Here is a 23,196-nt window from a genome sequence, read left to right on the forward strand (position 1 = left end):
CAGAAATCTGTTTTCTCAAAGTTCTGGAGGCTGGAAGTCCAAGATTAAGGTTCCAGCTGATTCAGTTTCTGGCGAGGCCCCTCCTCCTCACTTTTGTAGATGGTTCCTTCTTATGATACCCTCACATGAACTTTCCTTGGTGTGTGTCTAGGAAGAGAGATAGAGGTAGAGATTAAGGTTGAGGTAGAGGAAGAGAGAGAAAGAGGTCCGGGGCTCTTTGGTGTCTCTTATAAGGACACGAATCCTATTGGATCAGGGCCCCACCTCTATGACCTCCCTTAACCTTAATTCCTTTAAACGCCCCACCTGCAAGCATAGCCACTGTGTGGTTAGGACTTCAAAACATGAATTTGGGGATTGGAGGGAATATTTAATCCATCCATATAAGTATGGCATATAAGAGTCTTTAGCACATCCTTTCCATCTCCAATTTCCCTTCCTTCCTGGATTCTATAGTCCAGATGTACCAAATGACACTAGGCCTCTGATACTTCAGAGCAAAAAGTTCCAAGACCTTTGTGGTTATAACTGTCAGGCATTCAATGTGAGTTAGATATCCTATCACTTACTTCTCTTTGAAGGAATTACACACAAGAACACAGAGTCTTGCATTTATTTTTATCTGCAGACACCTAATATCTCCCCAGTCCTAGGATCCTCTGGTGGTTGGTGTTGGAGCAAGACGGTCAGGCCCAGAACTTGTTGGGATTTCTGTTCCTGGTTTATTTCAGTCTGGAAGGGCTGGGTGTGCCAGGCTGAGCTTGCTCGTTCAATCTCATAGACAGAGAAGACAGGGTGTTTCTACCCTTTCTACCAGCCTCGTAGATGCTGGACTCTCCTGTGGAGCAGGAGTGAATCAACTTGGGATGATTTTCCTCTCTCTCCTCCTTTAGGGGTATTTGCCAGTGTCTGCAGTCCTTCTTCTTCTTTTCTTTTTGGCTATGCTTGGTTCAGCATGTGGGATTTTACTTCCCTGACCAAGGATCAAACCTGCAATGGAGTCTTAACTACTGGACTACCAATGATCCAATGAGTCATCATCACTGGGGGATGGTGATGGCTCTTGGCATCTATTGTTTGTAGAGGCCAGGGGTGCTTCTCAATACCCTAGAAATCACAGGACCCACTCCTTTCTTTTCTTAAAATTTATTTTATTATTATTATTTTATATTTTGGCTATCCCAGGTCTCAGTTGTGGCATACAAACTCTTTGCTGCGACATGTGGAATCTAGTTCCCTGACATCTCCCTGCATTGGGAGCTCTAAGTCTTAGCCACAGGACCACCAGGGACGTCCTGACTCCCTTCTTTCCATACACACATAATGAAAAGTGATCCAGTCCAAACAGTAGTGATGACACTGAGAAATTCTCTTTTAGTGGTCCTGCTGAGGGCATGTTTGCAAAACAGTCTTCTACAAATGAGGGACCCAAGTGTAAAATAGGATACGGAGCCAGGCTTCTGATATTTAAGGCTCAGTGCCATTAGTAAAATGTGGCTCAATCCATGTAGCTAATTCCAGACATTCAGATGGGCTACTTCTTTTCCCATGTGAAGTAGGAAGGTTGGGAGCTGGGGTGAGGAGGAAGAGGATGAAGACTGAATTAACTGGCTATTCTTTTCTCTGAGGGTTGAGGTGGAAATTTGGTTAGGGCTGGGAAGAAGATGCATTAGGGTTCTCTTGCAGCTGGATCCTATCACTACCCACTGCCTGGCTACAAAACAATACGAAGTTTTTTTTCTTGCAGTTTTGGAGACTGTAAGTCTGAAATCAAGGTGTCGGTAAGGCCACACTCTCTCTTAAAATCTATAAGGAATTTTTTTTTTTGTGTGTGTGTCTGCACCTCAAGATATGTGGAATTTTCCTTACCATGGATCAAACCCATGCCCTCTGCATTGCGAAGCATGGAGTCTTAACCACTGGACTACCAGGGAAGTCCAAAATCTGTAAGGAGAATGCTTCCTTGCCTTCCTGCCTTCAAGCATTCCTTGACCTGTGGCTGCAAAGCTCCAGCCTCTGCCTCTGCCTTCATGTGGCCTTCTTTCCTCTGTGCTTTTACGTGTCAAATCTCTCTTTGCATTTCTCTTGTGAGTACCTCTGTCACTGAATTTAGGGCCTGCCCAGCTGGGTAATTCAGGATGACCTCATCCTGAGATTCTTCATTTGGTTATATCTACAAAGACCCTCTTTCTATATAAGATCACATTTACAGGTTCTGGGGATTAGGACTTGGACAGACTTTTGTGGGGATGCTATCCAACCCAGGACAGAATGGGATACAATAGAAAGATGGAAGGGATAAGAGAATACTGTGGAAAGTGATTTACCACCTAAAATTCAGGGAAAGGAGAGACTGAGGCAGAGAGGGAGTAACAGTAATAAAACATCTAGTACATGCCAGGGTAGCTCAGATGGTAAAGAATCTGCCTGCAATGCAGGAGACCTGGGTTTGATCCTTGGATCGGGAAGATCCCCTGGAGAAGAGAATGGCAACCCACTCCAGTATTCTTGTCTAGAGAAATCCCATGGACAGAGGAGCCTGGTGGGCTACAGTCCATGGGGTCACAAAGAGTGACATGACTAAGTGACTCACACTATATGCCAGGAACTGGAATGCTCTCCATTTCTCATAGCCATGAATCGTTGCTAATACTTGGTGGATTGATTGTCTCCATTTTTTAATTTATTTTTTAGTTTTAATTGGAAGATGATTGCTCTACAATATTGTGTTGGTTTCTGCCATGAAACAACATGAATCAGACACAGGTACACACATGTCCCCTCCCTCCTGACCCCCTCTCCCACCTCCCACCCCATCCCACCCCTCGAGGTTGTCACACAGCACCAGGTTTGAGCTCCCTGCATCCTACAGCAAATTCCCACTGGTTACCTATTTCACATATGGTGATGTGTATGTTCCAATGCTACCCTCTCAATTTGTCCCTCCCTCTCCTCTCCCCACTGTGTCCACAAGTCTAGAGCCTATTATTCAGGATGAAGTAAAGAGAAAAATAAATATCATGTATTAACACAGATATATGGAATCTAAAAAGATGGCAGTGATGAACCTATTTGCAGGGGTTATCTCAATTTTAAAGATGAAAACAGAAGCTCAGGAAAAGTAAACAAGTAGCTCAAACACATTCATAAACTGAACACAGCTCTGCTGATTCTTCCCTTGTGGCTCATTGGTAAAGAGTCTGCCTGTAATACAGGAGATGCAGATTTGATCCCTGGGTCAGGAAGATCCCCTGGAGAAGGAAATGGCAGCCCACTCCAATATTCTTGCCTGGGAAATCCCATGGACAGAGGAGCCTGGTGGGCTACAGTCCATGGGATTGCAAGAGTTGGACAAGACTGAGCAACTAAACCACCACCACACCACTGCTGATTCTAGAGTTTGTGCTCTTTCTGGGTAAAGGAAACATTTGTGTGGCTTCTTACTAGCAGCTTTAGGGAGAGGTCAAGGCTCAGACATCTCTTTTGCAACACAGAAGCTGTCACTGCTCATCCTGGGTCTTCCCCAGCCTGGCATTCACCACCTTGCCTTTGGCAGCTAGAACTCAGGGCCTTGGGCAGCCCAGCTGGTGGGCACAGAGGCAGATTTTGGCAGGTTCAGGGGCGACACCCTTTCTGGCACCCTTGGCCACTTGGCACTGCAGAGGAGCCAGTCCCACAAATAAATATTAAAGGGCTTGGATTCCCTACACCCTCCAGTGCTGGAATTGGAGCAAGTCAGGCAGAATTTTCCAAGAGAGAAGCAGTCTGCTATAAGGAGAAGGTTGGAATAAGACAGACCCCAGCTCAAGTCCTGTCTTTGCCATTTAATGGGTTGTGTGACCACAGGTGAGTTATTTCAGCTCCTTGGGCCTCAGCATCCTCATCATCCTCTCAGAGCCTCTGCATCCTCTCTGAACCTCAGCATCCTCTTGAAGCCTTAGAATTCTTAGCATCCTCTCGGAGCCTCAGCATCCTCAGCTAAAACCTAAAGGATGATAGTATCCACCTTTGCAGAGCCTGCATGTAAAACGCCTTGAATGATGCCTGCCACACCATAGACCCAGAGTTCCTGGGTTGGGTGCATCTGCAGGTCCCTGTGATGCTTCCTTATCCCTGGTTAGTATCTTCTGTAGGGCGAGGTCTCTGCTTGCCTGGAAGTGGCAGGAATGCAGCTGGCATCTCAGTACCAGGTACCTTCTGTCAAATGCAAATATGTTGAGCATCTTCACTAATTAGCGGGGGGAGCAGATCTTGGAGAAAGGATGTCTGTGTGGAAGATTGTGGGATCCCATGTGACTTGGGTCTGGCAGGGCTTTTATTGAATGTCTACTGTGAGTCAGGCCTTGTGTGGGTACCTTACTAGCTTCTCTCATTTATCCTCATAGTCACCTTGATTTTTTTTGTCTTTAATTGAAATATAGTTCTTTTTAAATGTTCTTTTCCATTATGGTTTATCACAAGATATTGAATATAGTAACCTGTGCTATATAGTAGAACCTTATTATTATTCATCCTGTATATAACAGTTTGCATCTGCTGATCCCAAAGTCTCATCAATCTATCCCTCCCTAACCTTCTCCCCCTTAGCAGCCACAGTTCTGTTCTCTATGCCAGTGAGTCTGTTTCTGTTTCATAGATAGGTTCATTTACGTCATATTTTAGATTTCACATATGTCATAATCCTGGTGGGCTTGCCCAGTGGCCCAGGTGGTAAAGAATCTGCCTGCCATGTGGGAGACCTGGGTCCCATCCCTGGGTCGGGAAGATCCCCTGGAGGAGGGCATGGCAACCCACTCCAGTATTCTTGCCTGGAGAATCCCCATGGACAGGGGAGCCTGGTGGGCTACAGTCCATGCAGTCACAAAGAGTTGGACAGGACTGAGTGATTAAGCTCAGCACACACATAATCCTGGAGAAAGAAATGGCAACCCACTCCAGTATCCTTGCCTAGAGAATCCCATGGACAGAGAAGCCTGGTGGGCTACCGTCCATGGGGTGGCACAAGGATCAGACACGACTTGGTAACTAAGCAACGACAACAACAACAACAGCAATGTCATAGTCACCTTGGGACTGATATCAGTATTTTAAGAGGATTCTTTAAAACTCACTATAGCATCATCCCCTCTTGGAATTTTCTCTGAACCTTTAGGCCTGTGTGATGTCTTCCTTCTGTGAGTTTCTACAATACCTCATACTTAATTTATCATCACACTTATGACATTGGATTGTGATGTCCTATTTATTGTATAGGACTTCTCTGGTGGCTCAGAAGGATCTTCCTGCAATGCAGGAGACCCAGGTAAGGATACATTTAAAGTCAAGGGCTAATTATCCTTTTTTTCGGGCTTCTCTGATATCTCAGTTGGTAAAAAATCTGCCTGCAATGGAGGAGCCCCTGGTTCAATTCCCGGGTCTGGAAGATCCACTAGAGAAGAGATAGGCTACCCACTCCAGAACTCTTGGACTTCCCTTGTGGCTCAGCTGGTAAAGAATCTGCCTGCAATCCTGGAGACCTGGGTTTGATCCTTGGGTTGGGAAGATCCCCTGGAGAAGGGAAAGGCTACCCATTGCAGTATTCTGGCCTAGAGAATTCCATGGGCTGTGTAGTCCATGGGGTCACAAAGAGTCAGACACGACTGAGTGGCTTTCACTTTCACTTTCATCATCCTAGACCACTGGTTTTCAGAATTTGGTCCCCAGACCAGCAGTATCAGCATCATCTGGAAACTTGTTAGAAATGCAAATTCTCAAGACATACCCCGCATCCATTGGATCAGAGACTCTGAGCATGGGCCCCGGCAGTCTGTTTAACAAGCCCTCCATGTGACTCTCATACATGCTCAAGTTGAAAAACCACTGCCCTGGACCCCTGGTCCTCAAGCTTGGCAATGTGCCAGAAGCCCTAGGGAGCTTTAGAAATTAATGAAGCCTTGGTCTCACTTCCAGAGATTCTGATTTACTTGTTTCAGGGGGTGTCCTGGGCATTGGGATCCTTTGAAGTCTCCAGAGGATTCTAATATTTAGCCAAAGGTGAGAACCACCAACATGATGTGTTACTCCCAATAGGCGCTCAAAGTGCATTTGTTAGTTAGTAGAACATAATGATTCATTGCCTGCTTGGGAGTCAGACATAGATGACACCCTAATGTCCTTGTTTTAAACTGTGGGTCCATTCTTTTTTTCCACATGTAAGAAAATGTGGTAAGAATACTTAGTGTGAAATCTACTCTTTCATCAAAATTTTACAATTTTTATTACTGTGTTTTTAACTATGGGCTTCCCCACTGGCTCAGCGGTAAAGAATCTGCCTCCTAGGTAGGAGACACAGGAGGTGCAGGTTCTGTCCCTGGATTGGGAATACCCCCTGGAGGAGGAAATGGCACCCCACTCTAATATTCTTGCCTGGGAAATCCCAAGGACAGAGGAGCCTGGAGGGCTACAGTCTATGGGGTTGCAAAGAGTTGGATACGGCTCCCGAGTTGTGCAGAGACTGACTGCGTTTTTAACTACAGGCAGTGTTTTGCACAGCAGATCTTTAGAACTTATTCATTTTTCATGGCTAAAACTTCATACCCTTTGAACAGAAATTCCCTATTTCCTCCTCCACCACAAACCCCTGGCAACCACCATTCAATCTTCTGCTTCTAGGAGTTTCACTACTGTAGATTCTTCATATAAGTGGAATCATGCAATGTTGGTCCTTTGCCACTGGCTTATTTCACTTAGCATAATGTCTTCCAGATTCATCCATATTGTCACGTGTGGCATTGTTTCCTTTTTTTTAAAAGGCTGAATAATATTCCATTGTATGGATATGCATTTTCTTTATTATTCATCAATCTACCCTGAGTATTCCTTGAAAGGACTGATGCTAAAGGTCTAAAACTTTGGCTACCTGATGCAAAGAACTGACTCATTGGAAAAGACCATGGGGCTGGGAAAGATTGAAGGCAGGAGGAGAAGGGTGTGATAGAGGATGAGATGGTTGGATGGCATCACTGACTCAATGGACATGAGTTTGAGCAAACTCTGGGAGATAGTGAAGGACAGAGGAGCCTGGCATGCTGCAGTTCATGGTGTCACAAAGAGTCGGACATGACCTAGCAACTGAAAAACAACAACAATCAATGGACATTAAGGTTGTTTTACTATCTTGCCAACTGTGAATATGCTACAGCGAACATGGGAAGGCAAACAGCTCTTGAGATCCTGATTTCTATTCTTTTGGGTATATTCTTAGAAGTGAGGTTGCTGGATCTTATGGTAGTTCTATTTTTAATTTTTTTGAGGAAACTCTATGCTGTTTTTCATGGTGATTATCCTGTTTTACATTCACTGTGGGTCAGTTCTTAACCTCTGTCAGCCTTAATTTCCCTATCTGTTAATAGGAGTAATAATGGGAATCTTCTTATAGGCTTGTTTTGAGGATTACCTATGTATTGCATATAAAGCACTCAATACAATGAAAAACTTCCAATTAGCTGGGATGATTAGTATCATCTCCACTTTATAGGAGTAGAATGTGAAATGCAAAGACTTTGGCTGAATAAAGAGGGAATCAGTGCCGCTTCTGGATCAAAGTTAAAGTGTCAGGTTTTAAGGTTCAAAGTTATTAGCTCTGCCTTCAGGGTGCCATACCTTCCTGGGGTTTCGTCATCTGGAAGAGACTTGAAGAGACTCCCTGCGACTATCTGAACCACTGCACCCAAGTCTTTGGGGCTATAGTTTATCTACTGAACAGGGAGCCTCAGGATTTCTCTTCTCAACACTGAGGGATTCCCAGGTGGTGCTAGTGGTAAAGAACCTGCCTGCCAATGCAGGAGACAGAAGAGACATGGGTTCCATCCCTGGGTCAGGAAGATCCCCTGGAGGAGGGCATGGCCACCCATTTCTTTATTCTTGCCTGGAGAATCCCATGGACAGAGCAGCTTGGCAGGCTATGGTTCATAGGGTCACAAACAGTTGGACGTGACTGAAGCAACTTAGCACGCATATTGGTTGTCAACTGTTGGATGCAGAATTCGTAGGTTTCTTTGGAAACTGGCAAATAGTTATGAATATTGTTACCTGGAAGATGGACTCCATCAGTATTCCTTCAGTTATAAGCAGTTATAAAATCCACTTCAAACTTCCTTAAACAATTAATATTATTAATTAGGTCATGTAACAAAAAGTCTAGGAATGCAACTAGAAACAGGCATTCTAAAGACCTTGTAAATAAGGTTTACCTTTTGTTTCTTAATTCAGTGAACACTTAGCATATGCCACTGAAACATCCCCTTCCTGTGTATTTACCCAAGAGAATTGAAAATTATATCCATGCAAAGAAATCTACACTAGTATTCATAGAAGCTTTATTCATAATAGCCCCAAACTGGAAGCAACCCAAATGTCCATCAACAGGAGAATTAATAAACAAGCTGGAATATCCACACAATGGGGTAATTTTCAGCAATGAAAAGAATGAATATTGATACATGCGAAAACAAGGTTGAATCTAAAAAGCGTTATATTGAGTAAAAGAAGCCAGGCACATCTGTATATTCTGTTTATATGAGATTCTATAAAGGTAACCCTGCAGTGATAAAGTCGACCAGTGGTTTCCTGGAGTTGTTTTGTTGTTTGTGACCCCATGGACTTTGCAGCGTGCTCGGCTTCCCTGTCCTTCACTATCTCCCAGAGTTTGTCAAACTCATGTCCATTGAGTCGGTGATGCCATCCAACCATCTCGTCCTCTGTCGTCCCCTTCTCCTCCTGCCCTCAATCTTTCCCAGCATCAGGGTCTTTTACCTGGAGATGGGATGGAGACTGCAAACAGGTCTGAGACCCCTCTAAGGTGATGGACACATTATAACTCTCGCTTGTCATGGTGGTTACTTGATTAGATGCAACTGTCAGAATGTATTAAACTGTGCCCTTAACATGGGTGTATTTTATTTTATGTAGATTATACCTCAGTAAGTTTAATTGAAAAATCTGCCTCTCTGTCTGGCTCTGCTTACGTCGATGTGGTTTCGTTTGTGGACAGGCTCTCCCCATGTGGTAGCAAAGCCGGTTCTTGGCAATTTGTGTTCCTCAGTTCAGCAACCTCAAGGGAAAAAGAGTTTCTTCTTATATAACAGTTATGGGATAAATCGTCATTGGAATCATCAGGATCACATGACCTTCCTTGAACCTATCACTGTTTGGGGATGGTAGTGGAATTCTATGATTGATCAGGCCTGGGTCGTGTAATTGAGTTGGAGGGTGGGTTCAGCCCTCCAAAACTGGAGTAGAATCCTTTCTCAGAGGAATGTAGGGGTGCTGTTACTAAAAGATGGAGAAATGGACATAAATGCCGTGGAGGTCTTCTACATAGACCTTTCCTGCATATAACCTTTCTGGCTGGGTACCCATCTCTCTTTTTCAGATCCTTCATCCTCCAGAATGAGATGGATACATCTGTCTCATCACTTTTTTGATTTCTATGACCAGCATGAAGTCAAAGAAAGGCAAAGGCATTGAAGTCAGACACATGTGGGTTCAAATTTCATCTCAGCTCCTTCTTGAGTCCTTGAAGTTAGGCAATTTATTTAAGCTCTTCAAGAATCAACTTCCTTGTCTCTGAAATGAGGATACCTATAAGACCTGCCCTATGACAGTGCTGTGAGGATTCAGTGAGATAGTTTGTATTGAGTGTTTGCACAATGCTTGGCACACAGTAAGCACCTAATCAGTGGAGTCCATTGTTACTACTTTTTTTTAATTAGGATATAGTTGCTTTACAACATTGGATTAGTTTTGGCTGCACAGCAGAGTGAATCAGCCACACATATATATTATCCTGTCTTCCTTGGACTTCTTTGCCGTTTAGGTCGCTGCAGGACATGGAGTAGAGTTCCCTGTGCTGTGTGGTAGGCTCTCATTAGTTATCTGTTTTATACATGAAAGTGAAAGTTAGAAAGTTAAGTCACTCAGTTGTGTCCAACTCTTTGCGACCCCATGGACTGTAGCCTACCAGGCTCCTACATCCATGGGACTCTCCAGGCAAGAATACTGGAGTGGGTTGCCATTTCCTTCTCCAGGGGATCTTCTCAACCCAGGGATTGAACCCAGGTCTCCTGCATTGCAGGCAGACACTTTAACCTCTGAGCCAATCTGCATTTGCCAATCCAAGTCTCCCAATTCATCCCACCCTCCTTCTTCACTTGGTATCCATGTTTGTATGCTATATCTCTGCCTTTATTTCTGCTTTGCAAATAAGTTCATCTATGTATTATTACCATTTTTAATATTATAAGTGACTTTTAAAAAACTGGGTACTTACCTGTGAGTAACCAAGTGTAGCAGGTGAATGGGTGCCTACACTTATCTCCTTGGCACTTTCATGCCCGTAGCTGGTGATGGCATTCCACTACAGGAATCTTCTGCTCACTCTGTAGGAGGGCTTTCTCTGGCATGCTCTCCTGCATGTGAGGTGGCCTAGAAGTGCTGGAGAGTTGATACCTCTGGAAGTAGCTCTCAGCCAGCAATGGACACCCCAGCTTTCTCATCTCTTGGGTGAAGTAACCCTAAGTCATATTTTACAGCATCTCCCAGGAGTTCCCCCTCCTCCACCATCAGTGTGGGGATTGAGCATCAGTTGCCCCCTGCCATTTAAGACTGGATTGTCTTATGCCCCTTCTCTGTCCAACTTCCCTCCTCCTTCCTACCTACTATATAAACTATTTGCATTCAGACTTTATTTCAGACCCTCCTTCTGAAGCCAATCCAAGATCCAGATACCATGAGTGAGTTGAAACATCACAATTCTACTCTTGGCTAGAATCACCCAACGTTGTGTAGTGTCATAGTCTGGGCTAGTTATCTTCTGCCGGCCAAGGGTATTGATTGGCAGCTCTTTAAGGCTTTGATGAATAAAATATGGTAGAACAAAATTGTTTCTTAATAAATGCCATTTGCTGGGTAGGCAAACCCTATAAAAGCACTTATAGGAGAAGAATGCAATGAGGGAGATGAATCCTGAAAGGCCCTTTCACAACAAAAGAGAGGGGAGTTTTCTGTAAACAATGGTTGAGTGAGTGATTGGCCTGGCTTGTCGTGTGGGGCTATCACTCTGTCAGAATAATGGGCTGTGGGTTTGTGTGCAGCCAAGTGACTTTGCGAAACCGCAAGGCTTAGGAAGCTGAGCACATACCTCCTGGCCGTTTCTGTAGCTCTGTTCTGTTGATGGAGGGGCTAGTTTGAGTGAACAGTGGTTTAAGCAGGTGCTACTGGGCACCGTGGTTACGGTGAGTCTTATTGCAGGCATACTGCACATGGCTTTGTTAGGCATCCACAGCCCTGGATTCTAATCACTCTCCTGCTGCCACCTTCTTATGTGACCTTGGCGAGTCCCCTGCTCTCTCTGGCCTGCGGTTTGCGAAGTGAAAGTCACTCAGTCCTGTCTGACTCTTTGCAAGCCCATGGACTGTAGCCTGCCAGGCTCCTTTGTCCATGGAATTCTCCAGGCAAGAATGCTAGAGTGGGTAGCTGTTCCCTTCTCCAGGGGATCTTCCTAACCCAGGGATTGAACCCAGTGATCCCACATTGCAGGCGGATTCTTTACCATCTGAGCCACCAGGGAAGCCCCCTCTGGTGTCAAACGCAGTGTCTGGATGAAGAAGTCTCGCGTATTCATGTATCGTGAACTGTGTGAGGCTATTGCCTTGTCAGGAGCATATGCAGGCAGTGCATCTTCTCTGTGGGGTGGGTGGGTAATAAATGGACACGGCCCCATTTTACAGATGGAGTAATCAAGGTGGAGTGAGAAACATGATGCAGTCACTACCTCCTGTGCCAGATTTTTAACATTTCAGTGCAGAATCTTATGTAATTCCTGAAACCTGAGGAGAAGACAGCCAAGGGTAAGGCAACTTAGACACGTAACCTAGGAAACACTGGTGCTGAGATGGAGCCTGCCAGCGTGGAGAGCGCGTGAGCACTACAGTCTGGTGGACACAGCTTTGAATCTAAGTTTGGCCACTCACTGGCTCCCTGAACCTCAAGGTCTTTTCTTTTAAAATGAGAGAACTAATATCTATGGCATAAGATTAAGGTTAGGATCATATGAGATGGTGAATTCTGCTCTAACACTTGTCCCAGAAACATGAATTTGTTCCAATGAGATTGATACATTAGGAAGCAATTTGAGCATAATGTGAATTTCGTGTTTGCTTATGTACAATTTTATCAGTGAGAAATAATAGGTGAATGAAGGCAGTTGCACTCAGCTGAAATGAGCCATGTAAGAATACACGGGATGCAATGTGCACACACCTCAAGCATCTACCCAATACCTAAATTATGAGCCACACCCATCCTCATCTGGTGTTAAAACTTCCTGTCTGACTTCAGATAGCTGATATCAGTTCTGTCACCTCATAGCTCATCAGCTGGTTTTCCCAATCCCCACTTTCACAAACCAGTGTTAATCACTCAGTCAAGTCTGACTCTTTTGTGACCCCCTGGACTATAGCCCACCAGACTCCTCTGTCTATGGAATTCTCCAGGCAAGAATACTGGAGTGGGTTGCCATTCCCTTCTCCAAGTGATCTTCCCAACCCAGGGATCAAACATGGGTCTCCTGCATTGCAGGCAGATTCTTTACTGACTGAGCTACCAGAGAAGCCATCTTCAGGCCTTTTCCAGAGTAAAGGATCATATTTGTTGTAGCATATATGTATTTAAAAATGATTTAATGTGTGTAAAACAGTGCTTCCATTATTATCAGTTTGCTGTATTCTTTAATGTGTCACCGGTGAGGTTTTTGAGTGTTGTACTCCAGCCTTACTTCCCTGTGAACTTTGTAGTTTTTATTGTACAGCTTTGCATAGTGCAGTGAATTTTAGGAATGCATATGTTATATGATAGCAGGACTGTCTGTATAATGAGGTAAAGTGCCTGGCATAGTGCATAGTACAGAGTCAATATTAGTGTAGCCTCATCCCCTCACTTTAAATCCTCATACGATGAAAAGTAGAAAGAGCTGAATTGTGACTCTTGATTGCTTAGAGAAACGACTTGGGCTTCATAGGTAGAAAAGAATGAGTGATTTATTAGAATAGCTATCTCAGGGAGAGGAATGTAACTTGGCTTCACTGAAGTCATGGCTATGACCTTTAGTTGTAAGAAACAGTAAGCCCAGCTCACACTTGTGAAGACAAAAATGGTTTATTGACTTGTAACTAAGAGGTTCCCTGAAGATCTGGTTCAGTCACAGCTGGATCAAGGAACTAAACCCTTGCTATGTCACTGGGACTTAGTTTCCGTCTCTCAGCCCTGCCTTCTGCTGGCTCTGTTTTCAAGCAGGCTTTAATCCTGGTGATGGCAAGATGGTGGCCAGTGATTCTTGGCTCACATCCATACATTCCAAGTTTAGTGGAAAAGATAGGGTGCTTCTTTCTTCTAGTCTCATCTGCTTAAATCCTGGGATTTATTGGCTCTAATTGTATCATGTTCCTGAAATTATAATTGTGATCAGAGTGATGTGATTCTCTTATTGCCAGGTTTGGGTGTCATACATTCCCCTAGAGTTTAGGGTACCGTCAGATCTTATGCAAATGAACCTGGAGAGAGAATTGGAAAGAGTGCTTCTTCACAGGAACCTCAACATATTAGTACCCGAATAAGGAAGAATGAATACTGGCAAAATCAACAAGATTCCACTATAAAAATTACCCAAATCAGAGGTTTGGAGGTCATTTAGATTTTCTTAACTGCTCTATGCTTCACTGTTTTCTTTTCCTGAAATTTTTCTTTCTCTGCTTTTCTGATCCACACAATCTACACAATGGGCAGAATCTGCCAGCCCCATACTGTCCAAGCCAGCCATCAGAAGGACTGAATATCTCAATTCAAAATTCTAAAGCAAGGACTCTGACTCAGCTTGAATCAGGCGCTCTCTTTCATGTAAGCGACCTGATTCAAGCATGGGTATGCTGCTGTTTTGTTGTGTAAATAGATTTTCAGGAGCCCACCGGTACGTCTCTATATGGGGAGACCGACAGAATGGTCCTTGTGAGTTGGTCAGACTACCTAAGTAGGTGCCCATAATGAGACAGGTCATTTCAAATTGCTCTAGTATACCTCCACTACTTCCAGGATTCAAGTCCAAAATGGCTTAGCTCATGATTGATAAGGTGATGGAGAGTTGATAAATATCTCTATCTGAGGCCAGAGTTTTCACTCCCTCAAGCACAAAGGTAGTCTGCTTGGCTCCTTGGAATCTGGCTCATTTAGCAGGATAGAGGGTAACACAGAGGAATAAAGCTGTAGGTGTGTGTGTCGGGGGAGGGAGGTTGTAGAGGCAGTGAGTACCATTAACATCTCCTTACAAATGACCTCACTTCTCAGCTTCTCTTTCACTTCTTGGTCCTGCTAGACTTGCTAATGAACAGACACTGATTCACATCTTACAGAAGTCAGGTCATTGGGCTGTCCTTTTTTCTGGGAGGAGGGAAACTGGATCATAGATATTCAGCCTGAGGCCAGAATTAGTGAGATTCGAGAGTGGGAAGTAATTTAAATTTATCTTACGTTTTGTGTGGCAGATTGGCATGATAGAACCAAATCTTCAGCCTCTCGGCATGCACACTCTTTTCCACGTGACTTTGCAATTTCTATCACCAAAGAGGTGGAGATGTTTTCCCAACTCTTGAACATATGATTTGCTTTGACCGATAGAATATGGTCGAAGTGTCTCTGTACCAGTTCAGAGTCCAGGACTGAGACGTCTTTGTGTGTTTCTGCTTGCTCTCCTGTACTTCCACCATTGCCTAGGGACCATGTCTGGATGAACCTGCTGGAGGTCAAGAGGCATGTGAAGCAGAGACCCCCTAGCAATCTCATCTGAGATTATTTCTTAGATTAGTCAACAGTCAACCAACCCTAGACATGTGAGTGAGCTGAGCTGAAATGGGAAGGGAAATCTAGATGATCCTAACCTAAGTCACTGGTCATAGACTTGAGAGCTAAATAAGCACATTTTGAAAATAACCACAGCATTTGAGAAATGATTTTTTAAAATTGAAATATAGTTAATGAACAATATTATATAAGTTGTTGTTGTTCAGTTGCTAAGTCAGGTCTGACTCTTTGCGATCCCATGGACTGCAACACTCCAGGCTTTCCTGTCCTTCACTATCTCCTGGAATTTGTTCAAATTCATGTCCATTGAGTCAGTGATTCTATCTAACCGTCTCATCCTCTATCATCTTCTTCTTCTTTTGCCTGCAATCTTTCCCAGCATCAGGATCTTTTCAAATGTTATAAGTTATAGGTATACAGTAAAGTGATTCACATGGGGGATGGTTTTTAAAGCAGCATTATTGTGGCAATCTATAACTAATATGTTTAAATTAAAAGTTTTAAATTAAAGTTTAAGTTTAAATTAAAAGTTTAAATTAAAATAATTAAAAGTTTTGTATCTTGATTATTTACTATGCAACAGACACCATATATACACTTTCTTCAGTCTTCCCAACACATTTAGGAAGGTTGCATTTTGAAGATAATTGAGATGAGAATTACAGAGTTAATTGACTTACATGGGGCCAACTAGCTAATAAGGGATTAGTTAGAGATAACAAGGTAGACGCTTTCCACTGTCCCAGTCTACCTACCTCTCTGTGGTGTATCCACACCCAGAATCCTATGGTGGCCATTGCTGTTAGTTCAAAGAGCTCAGTAATTTGGAGTAAAGGGGGATATTCTCTTGGACTGTGTCATCCTGAGGTTGGTTATATCTTCCTTCAAGTGTCAGTTTTAATAACTTTTACCATGAAGATCTTGTGTTTGTTGATGGTATTAAAATCATATTTAAAAGGGAAAAGGTTTGAGCAGAGGGCAAAGGTAATTCACAAATAAATATACAAATGATTGACAAGCACATGAAAAGATGACCAGCATCATTAATTATCAGAGAAATGCAAACTAAAACCATAATAAGATAGATGTCACCCATTAGAATGCCTAAATTAAAACAGTGACAATATCAAGTGATGGTGAGAAAAGTAGAGCAACTAGAATTCTCATACATTGAGGGTATAAAATGGTACAACAAAAAAAGAGTTTGACAGTTTTAAAATAAAGTTAAGTCTACACTTACTGCATGACTCATCAGTGTTACTGCTTGGTATTTATTCAAGATTCATGTAAATGTGTCCATGCAAAGACTTGTATGCAAAGACAAATATTTGTATCAGCTTTATTCAAAATAAGTCTAAACTGGAAATAGTCTCAAAGTCCATCTATTGATAAGTAAATTGTTTATGGGATGCTACATGAGCAACAAAAATGAATAAATTATAGATATCTGCATTAACATGGATGGATTCTAAAAATTACATTAAGAGAAAAAAGAGACATAAGTTACTATGTACTATATACTTTATATTACTATTAAGTCAAGGATTGACAAATCAAATCTATAGTGACTGAAGGTAAATGAGAAGTTTTCTGTGACTGAGATGTGGGAGATTTATTAAGATGGAGCTCAAGGGGACACTTGAGGATGATGGAAATATTCTGTATCTTGGTGGTTAAATTGGTATACACATTTGTCAAAAGCCATCAAAATGTACAATTAAGGTGGTTGCATTTAATTGTATGTAAATATAAATTATGAAGATGATTTTAAAAGAGACTTAAAATTTTGTCTTCTGAAAGTCATAAGATTAAGAATTCCAGGGAGATGGTGGGTGCTGTGGCACAATCAGCTTCCTGGAATTAGGAGGAAAATAGCATCAGTTGCTGGAAAAAAACCAATTCAGAACCATGGACAGCACCCCAGGAGTCAATGTTAAAAATGCAGGTAAAGCAGTTAGCACAGTGCCTGGCAACAGAGTAAGCCCTCACTAAAAGGCAGCTCAAAAAACCCTTTAATGAATGCCTACTATATGCCAGGTATCATGTAAGACCCTATTTATATGCATCCGTTTTATTCTCACCAGCCACTGTTATTATCCTCACTCTGCAGTGGAGAAATCAAACGTTTTCCTCAGGGCAAATTTTTTTTTTTTTTTTTTTAAGGAAAACAGAGAACAATGAAATACACACACACACACACACACACACACACACACACACACACGTTAAACTTCAGAGTGGTGGTCTCAGTCCCTGAAATGGGAAAGGGCATTTTTACCTCTCGTGTGTAATCGTGTTCTGCTTCCAGGATGTCTGAAGGCAGAATTGTCATCAGGCAAGCAGGTGTACCCGCCAGTGTGTACAGAAACTGCAGGTACATTTCCCCAGGCCTCTGGCAGATTGTTTTTTTACATACGGAATTACTCGTCAGGCAGACTTTTCTCCCCCTTAGTTCTCAGAAGATAGAAACAACAGTGTTACATAACAGGCATCAGCAGTGTTGGTTTTGCAGAGCATCTGACCAAGATTAGAGGGTGGGCAGCAGCAAGGGAGGATGCGAGTGGTGGAAGTGGTGGCTCAGAGAGCCTGGGGCCTGAGGTTCGGGGCAGGATGCTGGTGAGAGAACGGGGCGGAGATAAACTCTTCTTGTAGGAGATTGGGCAAAGAATCAAGCTGAGAGCTCAGACCCCTGCTCCTTGCCTGCCCACATCTCCTCCTGGCCACACCATTATCCCATGGGGCCATCTCCCATATCTTGCCTGAATTCCAGAAGCAGCCTCCTAACTGGTCCTTTCACTCCAGCCTTTCCCTGTCTTGATCCTAGTTCTTTGTAAGCATGTGTATCTGCTTTTTTCCTCCACTGTGCTCTCTCAAATATGTTAAACATTCCCCCAAACTGAGCTTTCTCATGTAGTAAAGTAGTCCTCCATAAACATCAAAGGTCATTCAAAACCTGGGCTCTGACTACGTCACCAGTCTCTTTCTTTGCTCCTTTGCTCAGTCCTCATCCTAGTGAACTATGGGCAGGGTCCTCAGTGTATCACACTATGCAGTATTTTGCCTTCATGGTTCTCTCTACCTGAATGCCCTTTCCTGCCTCAGCTGTCTCTGTAACGCCCAGATATCCTCCAATCAAGAATGCATGTGTCAGCCTCTCAGAGTCTTCCTGCTCCTTCTAACAGCATTATTCTTACAGCTGGATCAGAGACCCCTTCTCTGCACTCCTACACTATCTGTATTCCAATCCTCTCCTAAAAGTTCCACATGGTAATGTGTGTGTGTTAAGTCACTTCAGTCATGTCCGACCCTGTGGACCATTGCCTGCCAGGCTCCTCTATCCATGGGATTCTCCAGGCAAGAATACTGGAGGGGGTTGCCATTTCCCACTCCAGGGGACCTGGTAATATACAGATGTATTTAATCATTTGTAATTTACCTTCCATTCTTCATCCCTGTGCCTTCCTTCCGTTTCCTTCAGAGCAACTAAGATGTCACATTGTGGCCCATGAGGTCCTGCACAGCAGAGGCTCTGCCCCTACTCCGGTCTCATCTCGTAGTCCTCTCATTCTTGTTCACTCTGTGCCCATGACGCCTGGCTTTTTTTCAGTTCTTCCGATGTGCCCCATACTCCTTGCCACAGGACTTTTGCACATGCTCTTCCATAGAATGTTCTCATCCTTCCCCATACCTGCCCATCTCATAGTTCATTTCAAGGCACCCTTAGGATTCAGCTCTGTCTTTTTTTTTCTGGGACACCCTCTCTGAGCCCCTGTATCACCCTGCATGTTTCTTTAAACATGTGTTCTAATAATGTGACATTGTGTATTTGCAGAGGCAATCATTTGTTCATTCTCTCCCTGATTAGACTATAAGCTCCATGGAACCAGAGACCACTTCTCATGTCTACTTTACCCACCACCGAATTGCTAGTGTCTGGCATAAAGTAGAAAGCCAATAAATATTTATTGAATCACTCAGTGGCTCTCTTTACTCATTCCCTCATTGAATACTAAACAATTCATAATATTTATCCTAACATTACACATTTCAGTTCACAAATGACATACAGTGTCTTTCCTGTTTCTCCTTGAACTTTCCAAGATTGACAGGACAGGGTATTACCCCATAATAATTTTCAGGTATTTTAAGACTCAGAGAGGCTAAGTGACTTGCACAAGGTCATGAACTATTTGAGAACTTCTATCTCCAGCTCTTTCCACGCCTCCACCTCCTGCTTCCATCTGTGGAAAAAGACATGCCTGGCCAATGTGTCAATGACATGGGGTTGTTTATTTCTGTAACTCTAAGAGGAGATTGTGAGACCAAGGAGGGTGGCCCATTCAGAGCCCTGAGAAAGTGACAGCATAATCCGGGCTCTTATTACATTACCCTTTGGAAGATGAATTGGAGCTGCCAAGCATTTGCCTAACTCAATAAGCAACATGGTGTTAACGAGTGCAAGGTTAATTTTTCTTCCCCAGACGAGGAGGAGTTGGCATACAGGGAATGCACAAACCCCGCACACCTGTTCTTTGGCAATGACCGCAAGAGCAAAAGCTCCATAAAAAGGAGAAAGATTGGAAAGAACGTGGGGGTTCTGGAGACACAAAGACATGGTTTCAGACCCTGATCCTCATAGCTCCTGGCTGTGTGACCTGGACCTCAGTTTCTTGACCTGAGAACACGGGCACGAGAAACCATTTCCTCATCATGCCCATCAGTTGCTAGTTTGCTTAATTCCTTTTGCTTTTCAGTCTTGTCAGTTCCACCTCCCTAACATTTCCTGAATCGCTCTGCCTCTTGGCACCATCTTGGTCCAAGTCATCTCCCTGCTGGTGGTCTGCCATCACCTCCTACCCGGTTTCCTGATTCTGCTCTGGCTTCCTTTACTGTCCGTTTGCCACACAGCAGTCAGAATTGTCCTTCAAAACCAAATCAGATCATCAAACCACCCGCACACTCCTCACGGTGCTTGCTCTGATCCCTGCCTCTTTTTCTGGCTCATCTATTTTTGCCTTACTACTCAGTTCCAATCACACTGGCCTCCTTTCTATTCCTCAAACACGTGACTCTTGTAGGGCCTTTGCACTGGTCGTTAACCCTGCTGCCTGCTGTGGTAGTCTCTTTCAATGTTTGCACGACTGTCTTGTTGTCATTCCGATTTCAGCTCAAATGCCATTTCTAAGAATGGTCTCCTTTTCTGAAAAGCTTCCTGCCTTTTAGTCTCTTTCTTTTGCATATCTCCATTTAAATTTTTTTCATGGGATTTATCACATTCCAAATAATCTCATTCATTTGCATGTGTTCATGTTTATGGCCTGATTCTCTATTAGGATGCAAACTTCAAGAGAGAAGAACCTGGCCTATTTTCCCCCCCCTGCTCTATCATCAGTGCCTTATGCTGTGTCTGGGGTATAAAACAATAGAATTTTTGAATTAAAAATATTGAAGAGCCACCCAGTAAAGAAAAGCTTCTTTTCCTTCTTCCTATCATGCTAAGGTATGGGAACTCTTAGGTAGATTTTTGGTTCAAGAGAACAATAAACATAGAATTTTTAAAGACTCATAAACAAACATTGTCTTAAGGTGCTTTACTGAGCTTTTTTCTTTGGAGCAAGTCTGTTTTCTCTGGAGCAAGACAGACTTTTCTGGCATTGAAGTGGGGAGACAGAATTGGGTCCAGTGATCCCTGACTGCCAGAGGCAAGTAATGGGTTCTGTTGCAGATATAAAGCCCTTCATCCACTCATCTATTCAGCTATCATCCATCCATCCACCCACCCATCTATCCATCCACCCACCCACCCATCTATCCATCCATCCACTCCCCCATCAATCCATCCACCCACCCATCTATCCATTCATCCATCCATCCCTTCAGCCATGCATGCATGCATACGTCCATCCAACAAATACGACCTTACTGAGGGCAGATTTTATGCAAGTACTGGGTGAGGTACTTAGGATGCAATTTTGAGCAAACATATGTCTTCTCTTCCCAACAACTCACAGCTGGGTGTGCTGTCTTGTACTCTATCAGAGCTTGTAGCTGTCCACAGGAGCAGTGCAGGACCCCGCAAAGAACTTCCCTTCCTCACCATTTTCTTCCTGGCCAAATGGAGCCTGCTTATTTGGCCAACCTGTTATCCTGTTGGCCTCTCTCTGTCCCCCTGTCTGGTCTCCCTTTGTGCCTTGCACTCCAGTTCTTCATCATGGCTGATGCAGATGTAAGACCCTGGGCTCTTGGCCGATCCTTGGCTTTCTGCTCCGCCATTATCAGACTTTGAAACCTGCCAGGCTCCTCCCTCATCCAAAGTCATGCCTTGTCCTTTCTTTGGCTGTTCTCTCCCTGCCAGCATCAGGCAGCCCCAGGTATGGCTTCTGTGGTGCGTGCTGTACCCTCGCAGCTTGGGCTTACAAACAAGGGGTCTATGCAGCTCTGTTCTGATTTACTTTGTGTTTTGAAATCCCCGTGTAGAATTTGTTTAAGGAAGCCTTGGATCAAGTTTCAAAATCACCAATCAGATCAGATGAACACAAAACCCAGTTTCTCCTCGTTTTGGCAAAATGTCAACACAGTGCCCAGACTAGCAGTTTTCAAATTTCAGAGTACATGACTCTGGCTAAGGAAGCCTGATAAAATACCAATTGCTGGGCTTCACCTCCACAGATTGCAATTCAGTATGTGTTTGCTGGTACTCAGGAATCTGCAATTTGAACAAACTCTCAGGAATTTTGATGTAGGTCCAGGGGTAATATCAAAAATATTTACATGACATCAGCACTAGCCAATCAGCAAGATATTGGAGCTCTTTCTCAATCTCTCCCCAAATGCCTGGGTTGAGCTTTTGGTTTCTGGATTGGGAGAAGGTCTAGGGGACTTAGAGAGGGGGGTTGTAGTATCTGATAATCAGGTGGGTGTTTAAGGTTCAAGGGACAGGGGCTATTACCCACAAGTATGGCGGCTTTGCATGGGGCTTCCCCAGTGGCTCCAGTGGCTAAGGAATCTGCCTGCCGATGCAGGAGATTCAGGTTCAATCCCTGGGTCAGAGAGATCCCCTGGAGGAGGAAATGGCAACCACTCCAGTCTTCTTGCCTGGAGGATCCCATGGACAGAGGAGCCTCGGGGCTACAGTCCAGAGGGTTGCAGAGTTGGACACCACTGAGCACGCATGCATGGAAGCATTTCTGTAGTTTTGAAAACTATTTTTTATTGTGGTAAAAGTCACCTAATATAAAATATACTATTTTAACCATATTTAACTGTACAGTTCAGTGGCAATAAGTACATTCGCATTGTTGTTCAACTCTCACCATCTTCCAGCTCCCGAATTTTTCACCTTCCTAAACTGAAGCTCTGTCCCCACTAAACACTAACTCCCCTTTCTCCCTCTCCACCTGACCCACTCCAGGCCCTGGCAACTACCAGTATACTTTTTGACTGTATAAATTTGACTATTCTAGGTACCTCATATAAATGGAATTGAACCATATTTGTCTGCTCCTAATTTATATTGGAGGAGGGCTTTCCAGGTGGTGCAGTACTGTAGAATCTATCTGCCAATGCAGGAAATGCAAGAGATAGGAGTTTGATCCCTGGGTCAGGGATTTCCTGGAGTAGGAAACGGTAGCCTGCTCCAGTATTCCTGCCTGGAAAATCTCATGGACAGAGGAGTCTGGCGGGCTACACTCCAGGGGGTCACACAGACCGAGTGACTGAGTACACACACAGCGTTTATTGGAAATATTTCTGTATTTTAATAACCAGTGTGACTACCAAGCTGTTCCAAAATATGCTGGTTGCACGCTTGTAGAACACAGTTTGAACACTGGCCATAAAGAAAACCCAAAGTTTTGGGCCAGTTCTCACATCCAACTAACCCTGTAATTGTGCTCATATTGACTAGCACCTGGAAGGGATTCTAACCTGCTACTTGGGGAAGTTTTAATACCATGCTTGTGATTGTTTTCTGTTCATTGACAGAATCTGTTCCTTTGGGGGCTGGTATTAGGATTAATGAAATGGCACATTTACTTTGACTGTAATTAATGGGAAATACAATGACAATTTATAGGACAACATATAGCTGAGCCAAACTCCCTAAGCACTGACAGGCTTTGCAAACATCTGCCCAGCCTCTGTGATGAATGCCTTAGTTGTTCTCATCAAAGTCTTCCCAAGACAGGATCATTTGATTTCCACTGAGTTGAATGCTCAATTTTTTGATGAAGGGGATCAAGAGCCACCTGCTTTGGGTAGTTCTCTGGTCCTGTAGTGTCTAGAATGCTTGAGGTCCTGAAACAGGGT

At 43.6% G+C, this 23,196-nt stretch overlaps 1 protein-coding gene across 2 annotated transcripts in view; it reads left to right on the top strand.

The window, feature by feature from the left end:
* Nucleotides 1-23,196, top strand: part of SHISA9 (shisa family member 9) — a 353,966-nt gene that overhangs the window by 144,474 nt on the left and 186,296 nt on the right. The gene's annotated exons all lie outside the window — the stretch shown is intronic.

The sequence above is a fragment of the Odocoileus virginianus genome, chromosome 33 (assembly GCF_023699985.2).
Source record: "Odocoileus virginianus isolate 20LAN1187 ecotype Illinois chromosome 33, Ovbor_1.2, whole genome shotgun sequence".
In the NCBI taxonomy this organism is placed as follows: domain Eukaryota; kingdom Metazoa; phylum Chordata; class Mammalia; order Artiodactyla; family Cervidae; genus Odocoileus; species Odocoileus virginianus.